Here is a 10719-nt window from a genome sequence, read left to right on the forward strand (position 1 = left end):
GCCAAGCCCCCTCGGCCCTAACGCCATCTGGTGGCGTGGGAGGGAAATGGGTACTGAATTTCCTCTCCGGCCGCCGTGTGGACGGCGCGGTGAGCTGTATCACCTGAAATATTTCTTACACCGTGCTCGCAACTATCGAATCACGTGACTCGCTGTGTCTTGCCATATCTGCGTATGCGGAGCCGACGGTACTCTCGCAACTGCCAGAAATCTCGTGAGGCGCCGTTCGCTATATAAAAGCATGCGGCTTGTGCTTACCTTCACAAAAAGCTTTGGATGAGCAACTTGCCGGAACTAGTGTTTCGACGATGTATCGTCGCTGTCAAGCGAAACCTGATGTTCTTTACGAATGGAAAGGTGTCAGATTGGATTGGAAAAAGAGTGGGCCAGACAACGTGACCGATTACATGCCGAAACCGAAGAGGACCGCGAAGCTGGACTCGAGAAGAAACAGGAAAGTGAGCGTTCTAGACGGGAGCGGGAGCGAGCAGCTCAGGCTGCCCGTGCGTCTGCTTCGACCAATACAGTTTCGCCGATGGTTAGCGAAGAGTCAAGCCGGAGGCTCACCGACCACGCGATTCACCTGGCCCACTGTGCAAGTGCGACGAATCGATATGCAATCAAGTTTAACCAAAGCTAAACCATGTTTAACAGAGCTTTCGCTTCAACCGGGTTGAACCGTGCACAGATCGGTTTTTTTCTCTCAAAAGTACCGGTATGGCCGAGCGGTAGCTCCTGAAAAATGTTTCCGTTAAGGCTTGTTCACGATTAGGTAAGTCATTGTCTGTTCACAAGTGGTGCTCCAGAAGAGATCTAATCCGTCTCGGCCAATAGGAACTCAGGATCTGGATGCAAATCGCCCGCTGAAGCGTGATTTCCGACCAGAAGAGCAAGAAAATGCGCTCCGGATCGCCGTTTAGATTATGCCAGTGACTATAAATAGATTGTGGTGCTTCACCACTGCACATGTGCAAGCGCGTGTGTGACGCACTGCGCATGACTGGCTTCATCGTCGCGGAGAGCGGCGCCGCAGCATCGTGTTGGCGGCGATGACGCTACACTAGATAAGGGCTGAGGAAACGGCCTGAGGAAGGATCGCGAAAGGAAAAACGGCGTGAGCTGTGCTACCTAGATGCAGCGTTTCTTTCCACGGTGCTGACAGCTGCGCCATTTTGGGGCACGGGGTCATTTCGCCGCGACAAAAATACTTTTGCCGAAATCACCGTTTTGGCGTCTGCGGAGCATGAGCGTCCAATACTGCTTCAAGACATCGAAGTCTTATATCAGATTAATTTTAGAAGCTGTCTTTCCATTGTAGGGGCCGACCCTTGTGCCTCAAAACGGCGTCTCCCAATCAAGCAATAAGTGTCGCCGCCTAAATGCGAACGCTTCCAGGGTGCGTACAGAGTCGATCACACTTGTTTGGAGTGACCTGACCGCCGCTCAGAACTGTGCCTGCGACGCCTGGCGGCAGTCACCGGGTGCGAGATAAATGCCAAATAGCGCCACGAACGGACACCGCAGCATTCGCGGCCGACTGAGATACAGCAAGTGTGATTTGTGGGTCGCAAGCACTCGCCCTCTATCAAATTGCACTCTCGGCCGAGCCGAGAACACGTCACGCTGCTGCCACACTGCTCGCAGCATAGCTTGCAGCGCTCCATGGCCCCGCGCGATGCGATAACGCCGTCAACATGCATGCATGCTTTGTCATGCGCATTCGCGGCTCTGTCGCCACCAGTGTTCTTTCAGGGATACAAAGCCGGCACTTGCGACCCGCGAATCACACAGGCTTGTATCTCGGGCGGTCGCGGAGACCGCAACATCCATATGCTCGTGGCGCTTTTGACCATGCGATCTCGAACCCGGTGGCTGCCGCGAGGCGCCACACGTGCAGTTCGGAGCGCCCGTCGGACCACTCTAAACAAGTGTGATCGACTCTGCACACGCTTTCGGCGGCCGGGCCCAGCCATGGGCCGGCAGACGAGACATCCCTCAACGTTGGTGCAACGTCATTTCCGGTTCTGCAGCAACGGTAAGCTCGCAGCAACCAACGAGACTCAAGCGGTACTAAACGTGAGTGCATAGCCGCGTCGCTGGAAGACACGTTGCTTCTACCGCGTTGAACCCGTATACTAGCCCTGCAATCCTGCTGTTCGAGCCGCCGGGGTTTTACCTGTAGCGTGATGACTGTGCACGGACAGCAGTAGTTAGTATACTGCAATATACTGTAGCCCACCGCAGCATTTTAACCTTGTGCCTTCGAATGCTCTTCTGTAGGCCCGAAATAAACCCGTGTTTTGTTGCTGCTTGTGAATGTGTCTCTCGCTGGACGAGACCGTGGCTCACGGACGCCGATAACAAGAAGGCGCGACGTCCAAGGCCACGGCTTCTAATCAGATGAGTTCGCCAGATTGGACTCGCCCAACAAGAGACATTACACGCAAAAAAAAAATACTGTCATCTGTTTATTCGAGGCTGGACAAGAGGCGAAGTGGCAAACAAACAAAACGCACTCGAGTCCGTTTTTGGTTTATTGGTTAGTGCAAAGCGACTAATCTTTAGGACTGTTTGCGTCGCTGTTACTAACACACGCAGGCCTGGTTATTTAGCTTTGTCATCGTAGCGTCCCTGTCCAGTCCGTGGCGGAGGCCGCTAGCCGATGCTGTTCATGCCTTGGCCTTCCCCGACTGCATGCTTTTGCCGACTAAATACCGCTCTCCAGTCGCCACCGCTCATAAGGCAAAAAGCAACCTTGATTCGGGTGACTTCCGCTTATCACACGCGCTGCGTTACCTAACTATAACCTAACTGCACTCTTCGTGCCTGCTTTCCTTTCGAGAGCCAAAGCGTCGCTAAACTAAGTCTACATGTACTGGAAGATTAGCGCCCCCATACAGCATATCATTTCTCCTGAGAGCAGAGTTTGGGTAACCAGATAATTAATTTCATAAAAGCAGAAAATGCCCATTAAAGGACCCCAAGTGGCCGAAGCCCTCCGCTACGACGTCCCCCATAGCCTGAGTCGCTTTGAAACGCTAAACCCCATAAAAGCAAACCCAGAAAACGCGAAGCGATGTCCCAGGCTCCCAGGTAAATTCCGTGACATGCGCTGTCTCGTGCATTATTTGCTGACCACGACTGACCCATCGCTTTTCATGCGACGCTGGATCGACGGGCAAAAATCGTTGAGCTACGAACAGCGCGGTCAATGCTGCCCATGAGAAGAAACCACTTCATTTCAGTCCTATTGTTACGGGAACATATGTAACAATATGTTACATCTTTGAGACAATATACATATACACATTTGTGTGCGTAACGAACTCGCCGCCTTCTCTGAGTATGTTACACCTTGTAGGGATTTCTTTGGTTCAGGAGAATTTAGCATCCTTAATATTGAAAATCGATGCTTTTTGTGTCTATTTCGAGCAAAGTAAATAACACTTCTCGAAAAATTGAACTTGGCAGTACATCCTACGCCATTTTCATGCGAATAGATGTATCAGCAGCAGTAAAAGTGTGTACTATTTGTTGAATTTCTTGCGACAGGTGTGCATTTTAGAAACAGCATGACACCTCCGTTTATATGACAAATCCTGGTATTTCGATGTTAGTTTCAAACCATTATAACACTTAATGCGAAGCTTTGTGCACACGCCTAAAAAAACATTAACTCTTGGTATTTCGCGTTGGAAAACTAACTAGTTGTTTCTTCTGAGGCCTTGATGCGCAAAATATTTGTTTTCAATCAAAATACTAAGCGACGTCGTCCATGCGCCCGAAATCATCATCATCATCAGCCTGACTACTCCCACTACAGGGCAAATGCCTCTCCCATGTTTCTCCAATTAACCCTGTCTTTTGCCAGCTGCGGCCTCCGTATCCCGAGTTTAAAGCAGCGCGATCGCTTCGCGTGTCTGCCTGAGAATAGATTTCATTCATGCTCTTGCTTACGTTAGGCCGCCATGCATCGAGACGACGATGTCACTGCATCGAGGATGGTGGCGCCATCTGGTAATACCTACTGCAACAAAAGATCCGGCTGTTCAGCGGCTCTGGCAGGTTCATTTTGTGACGCAATAAAATCGCGTCCCATTCATCGCATTGCATGAGGGGGGTTGGAATAAATGGCGGAAGACATTGGGGTCCCATTCTATGATTTCCTCAGAGAGTCATCATTTTTCTCAAGAACAAAAAAAAAAAATCAGTGGTAGAGTTCGCGAACTGAAATTTAATCTAGCATATTTAATCTCTTGCATTACTCGTCTTTAGTGTCTTTAGCATCCGTTTACTGGCCGCCATGGCTACAGTGCTGCCGCATGCCCATGCTGCGAGCAAAGTGCACACAATGGACATGTAGTAAAAAGCACATTTCATTCGATCCATTCACTGCAGCAGAGTCTGATGTCATGAGGGCAGATAACTGTGCATGGCGTATTTAATCGCAACTTCTCAGTATGCCCACCATGAGGTGGAGTGAGTCAACTGACGAGTGCCTCAGGCGCGTACCTGCCTACGTTTTCATTCCCACATGGCGCGCGTCACATATTCGCCAAACTTGCTAAACGTAAGTCCCAGTGCCATTTGTATCGCGCACCGCTGCTACAACGTTCGGTGGACACTTGGAAAACTCATTTCGTTGCAGCTCTTTTTTCTTTTTTTCCCTTTCTTCCCCTCCCCACGTGTAGGGAAGCCTACTGGGCAACGCCTGGTTAACCTCACTGCCTTTCCGTCCTTCTGTTTCTCTCTCTCTGCTGCAACGTTCCAAAGAGCTGTGCACTAAGCGTCCTTGAAAACACGGCACGTTCCGAGTGGCGAACTTGCCTCGCTTACCGCATCTCAGGACAGGCGATACCCAGGCTGTAGGACGGACTGCACGTGACTTTCAAAACAAAGCTTTACTATGTGGTTGCTAATAATGCCGAACTTCGTAGAATCGGCCGGCCAAGGTAGTGATCATTCGATAACAATCTAGAGCTGCGCCTAGCGAACGGACGCCTGAAAAGAAGCTGCGCGTGACGAGAACGGAAACTGACGAGGCCTTGCACCGTCGGCGCAAGGGAAAAAAGGATAAGTTTTTAGGAGTAAATGTGTAAAACTGTCGTGAGCAAAAGTCACGAGTTATTGAACTTCCTTCTTATCATCGACAGGGCTAGGAAGCTTCAGCTCGTTTCGGTTCCAACGACAACAGCGCACCTGGTGACTGGAGGAGAAATGTTTGAAAAAATTCCTGCGCATCCACGAAGCGCGAGAGGCTATAGGCTATACGGCCGAATTGTCTGAGGCACAATCGAAGTTCCTCTGTTTCTCTGTAGGATGCATGCAATGACAATGACACGATGATCCATTTGACATTCCTACGGCCGCTGTGGAAGAAATTGGCACTGATGTCTGCTAAGTTTCTGTCCCCGGTCTGCTTCGTTTCGGAGTTTGCAGGTCTCCATTATCGTGTGCGGAGGCTCAGTGGATGTGGCATTCGGCTACTGAGCAGAATGCCATATTATGAGGTCACAGTTTAGATCAGGGTGGACGAGCCTTCATTTCAACGAAGACGGAATGGAAAAGCAGCTGCACAATGAGATTCAGTGTCTGTAAAGCGCCCCAGGTGGCCGAAATAACCCATCGTCCACCTCCATCTGCTTTTTAACAAACGCTTTAGTGAAAACGCATGCAGGCCAATCCGTGCTACACCTGGGTTACTCTACAGTCTCAAATGCGGTACGGTCTTTCCTTTGCGGAGTAGGAAGGTACCTTTGAAACTCGTCTTCTACTTCTTCTTACTCTTTTTGTACTTCCGAGCGCACTTGTATAACGCGGGTAGCGTATGTTAAGCACCTGAGCCGTTTCAAGTGCAAATAAAAGGGAAAGGGATAATAGGATAGAGATTTTTCGCTTCCGTAGGCTTTTCCCCTATCCTTTGCCGCGACCGGCATCAATCTCTTCCTTCAGTCTTTTTTGGAGTGTACGCCAAACGTGGCGGTGCGTTGTGTACAGTGTGTGTGCTTGGTAGAGGGAGGTTGGGCAGCTGGTTCTTGATAATCACAAGGGGAACAAGGGAGAGAAAAATCTCAGGGTGCTTGCCGGCGTTCCGACAAGAGGTCTTTTCTTCGTACAGATCGACAACAGACGAAGATAAGTAATCTAGTCGGAAAGTTGACAAGCACGCTGAGGCTTTCCCTCCCTTGTTCCCTTTGTAATCTATGTGTTTGTAAGCCGTGAACTCTCCTGTGTTATCCGGGTGACCATGGACTTATTATGGTTATGAGGTGGGCACCCACAAACGCTTATGTGTATTATCCAAACTATGTTCTTTGTTTACTAATTCGTCCTCATCTTTTCTTCCAAACGCATGCGGATAAGATAGAAAATCTGGCTCCTGCGTACACCGCCAAGTATGCAGTGATTGTTATACGTGGTCATGTAAACTGCACAATGTACGGTCAGAAAGGCGTGAGTGCTATTTAATGTTATTCATGTCGTGTACTGTGATGTGAATTATTACTGTCATCCAAATCTGTCCGCGGTCGGACGAATGGCCGGTGAAAGATGAGCGGATGCAGGGGGAGCCGGAACGAGCAAGATAAAATGTAACTCTGTAATACATTTCATTCATTACAAAAACTGTACATGCTTGCTAAAACAGGCATTCGTGCGCAAGTTGTAATAACAAATACGAAATACCTGACAGATTAATGAAAATCTCTTCAGGAACATAAACTCATGCTTTTCGAAATATTTCAAACTCACTTGAGAAAACATAAATGAATGCGGAAACGTTAACGATAGAGCCAAAAACTTTTAAATCATTCCCCACCCGCATCCAGTCGTATTGCCTGGAATCTGGCATATTTTTCCCCCAATTCCCCCCCCCCTCCCCCCCTCAGAAAAAAAATAGAGCGAACCATAGTTGCTCGTGGTTGCGCGTGAATCAGTCACTGGACGAGTGTCGCCATCTGTGCGAACGAATAGAAAACAGCCCTGGCGCTTCAATTCGTGTTCGCCGGGTTATCGCATAATACGTTTGTTTTTCCTTTCCTCCTGCAAGCTGCGTGCCACACAACTGTCAGAGGCGAGGACAGGCAGGGTTGGCTTCTTCAAGGCTTTCCTTACACTCAATTCTCAATAGACAAATAAGACACCAACGAAAGTAACCAAAGGGCGTCAAACAAATATCCAACAGGTGTAAGATATTTCAGTGAACCAGACGCAGGAAGTGGTGCAAGAGCCAGCATGACGTGTCGTTTACAACGTTTCTTTCCGCCGACGGCTTTTTCCCTCTCCTTCCTACATTGGTAACGCTGGGAACCATCAACGGACTGCTCCGGAGTACCTGGGTTCGCATCCGGCCGCGGCGGCCGTGTTTCGATGGAGGCGATACCCAAAAGGCGCTCGTGCGCTGTGCGATGTCGGTGCATGTTAAAGATCCCCAGCCGGTCAAAATCATTCTGGAGCCTCCCTCTCCACGACGGCACCTCTTTCTTCCTTTCTTCTCTCACTCCCTCCGTTATCTCTTCCCTTACGGTGCGGTTGAGGTGTCCTTTGAGATGCGAGACATTTACTGCGCCGTTTCCTTTCCTCAAAAACCAGTACCAATGGACTGCGCACTCGACGTACCACGTCACTTCCGATGCTCAGCCACTCGCAGTCCGCATGGCGCTTCTTTTCCATGCCTGGAGGGCGACGCGGTCTCGAACAGCGGCGGCGACGCGACGACCCGCTGCCTCTGATGCGACTCTTTAATGAAGGCATTTATAGGGCCGTTAAATTCTTCCACTTCATGTACCATCACCATTCAGATTGTGAGGGCGTTGGCGAGGTTAGGCCGAGGCTGGGCGAGGCTCAGGTAGTAAGACTCAGGCTCAGGTCAATAACTAAAGAAGGCAAGCTCCTTACCTCCCCTGAGGTAGCAGAGGAATTTAACCAATTTTTTTGCTCAGTGTTCACAGATGAGAGCCCTTTACCTTCTGACCTGACATTTACAAAGATGCATTCAACTATGCCCGACATAACTGTCACGCCAGAGGGCGTATCCTCTGCCATAGACCGTCTACCCGCTAACTCCGCACCCGGCCTCGATGGGATATGTCCTAAATTACTCAAAATAGCAAAACCTGCAATATGCCCCATCTTAGCTGCTATCTTTCAGCAATCCATTGACACAGGTTGTGTTCCAAACGACTGGAAAATTGCACGTGTCATTCCCGTTTTTAAATCTGGTGATGCTTCTAACCCTTCAAATTACAGGCCCATTTCGTTAACTAACATCAGCTGCAAATTGCTCGAGCACATACTCTCATCTGCCATCATGGGTTATCTGGTACAGCATAACTTCTTTTTTGTCAATCAGCACGGCTTCTTACACGGTCGATCTTGCGAAACACAGCTGTTTGAACTGATCACTGACCTTCATCACGCTGTTCATGCACACTCTAAAATAGACGCCGTATTCGTAGATTTCGCCAAAGCATTCGGTAAAGTCCCATACATACGTCTAATAAATAAATATGAGAATCTGAACTTAAATCCTAAAATTATTCCTTGGATCAAGAGTTTTTTGGCCAGTCGGTATCAAACAGTCTTTGTTAATGGGCATTCATCGTCCCTCTCCCCCGTTAAATCTGGAGTACCGCAAAGGTCTGTACTCGGACCTATCTTGTTCTTAGTTTATATTAATGACATAAGTAATAACCTAAATTCCACGGTCAGATTATTTGCAGATGATTGCGTGATATACAGACAGATTAATGATCCTTCCGACTCTACTCGTCTACAATCAGACCTTAACAAAATTAATGGCTGGTGCACACAGTGTCAAATGGAGATTAACGCCTCAAAAACAAAAGTTGTTAGATTTACCACAATATCTAGCGCCGAACCTCGTCGTTTTTTTTTTTAACAATGTGCGAGTAGAATCGGCACCCATCATAAAATATTTAGGTTTGCATTTAGCAGCAGATCTCTCATGGAACAGGCACATCGATACGGTTATTAACAAAGTTTCCAAAACACTCGGCTTCCTCAGACGTAACCTGCGTTTAGCTAATCCAGACACAAAGCTATTAGCATACACTACATTAGTTCGCTCGAAATTGGAATACGCCTCTTTGATCTGGAACCCCCATCAAGCGTACCTAGTAACAAAATTGAAGTCCCTGCAAAATAAAGCCGCCCGGTTCATATCGAAGAACTACTCGCGATCAGCGAGTGTAACTGAAATAAAAAAAGCTCTAAATTTACCTCTTCTCGAAAAACGGAGAATGGTTTCCATACTGTCATTTTTCTACAAATTATATCACAGTCATTCTTCCTTTGCTTCGTACCATATCAAGCCGGCTCATCGGATATTCCCACGCATTGATCACCAACTGAAGGTAGAACCCATTTTTGCTAGAACTAATCTCCTCTTTCATTCGCCTCTCCTTATCGCCATCAGTCAATGGAATCTACTCCCTGGCACCATTGCGTCTGCCAATGATTACGAAGCGTTTGTAACCGCTCTAAAACGTCACTTCGAGCTGTAACCTTCATATTTTTTGCATTCTTGTTGAAGCACTGCTTTTGAAGGAAACCTGAGTGTTCTTTGTCATGTGCCTTTATATTTTGAGTGTTTGATGCTTTTCAACAATGTGTTCTCGGCCAACGAATTTTGTACTCATCGGAAATTTTTCTTGCTTTGTTTTACTGTTGTTCCCCCCTATGTAATGCCCGCTCGGGCCTTTAGGGTATTTGAATAAATAAATAAATAAATAAATAAATAAATAAATAAATAAATAAATAAATAAATAAATAAATAAATAAATAAATAAACAACTTCATTAACGAGGCATTGCGCCCCACTACACGTAACCCAATGGACATTAAACTCCCACAAACGTCCTGCGGATGTCCAAGAAAGCCTCAGCGCCCAGTGGGAAAAAAAATTACCGACGATTACGTTACTTCCTAATGCGAAATTTGAGCGCAGCAAATAAGCTGTTTCACCTTTTCGATAGATTGAGGCAAAGAAATCGAGCAACACATGTATGCGCTATCACATAATTTTTTTTTTTATTTTTCACACGTATTCGCAATTTCGGCTCGGGCGGTGCACATATACAGATCCGCCGCCACCGATCTGGCTCTCTGATTGCCACCGCACAGGGGTTACATTGGAGGAGGAGCGAAAAAAGGAATTAAGTTCGAGCCGGCGCTTTGACAACCGGAGACTCGCAGGAAGAGGGGGGAGGGGGGCGGCGTGTACACTCAGCGGCAAACGATGGGGGCAGAAGCGCGCGCAGCAAGCGGACAACACGATAAAGGGAGGAGGGAAGAGATAGCAGCGACTGACTGATGCCGCTGACGCCGATAGCGCTGGGGGGATGAAAGGGGAGCGGAGCTGGTTACGAGGCCGACGCCGACGACGACGCGAAACCCAGGAACGGACGCCAAAGAGCTGCGCTCTAAAACTGCGCGCACTCAACAAGCAGGTGGTCGCTCACACTGTTCACCTCCATGGTTCACACGCTCACTGCACGACACACTGCATTAGGCTTGGCGGTTTGGCCTCAGGGGCTGCTGTGAATGGTAGGAGACGGTAGTGGTGAGTCTGCCGCTCACAACATTTATTAGTAATGATCGCAATTCTTACGTTTTAGGTAAGGAACGACTGCCAATGGTGCGGCCAGATTTTCAGTGACGTCACACAAACCGCTGTAACGAAAGAGAAGCAACAAGCAC

Source organism: Amblyomma mixtum, chromosome 8 (genome assembly GCF_055824585.1).
Source record: "Amblyomma mixtum isolate Tamu chromosome 8, ASM5582458v1, whole genome shotgun sequence".
Lineage (NCBI taxonomy): Eukaryota > Metazoa > Arthropoda > Arachnida > Ixodida > Ixodidae > Amblyomma > Amblyomma mixtum.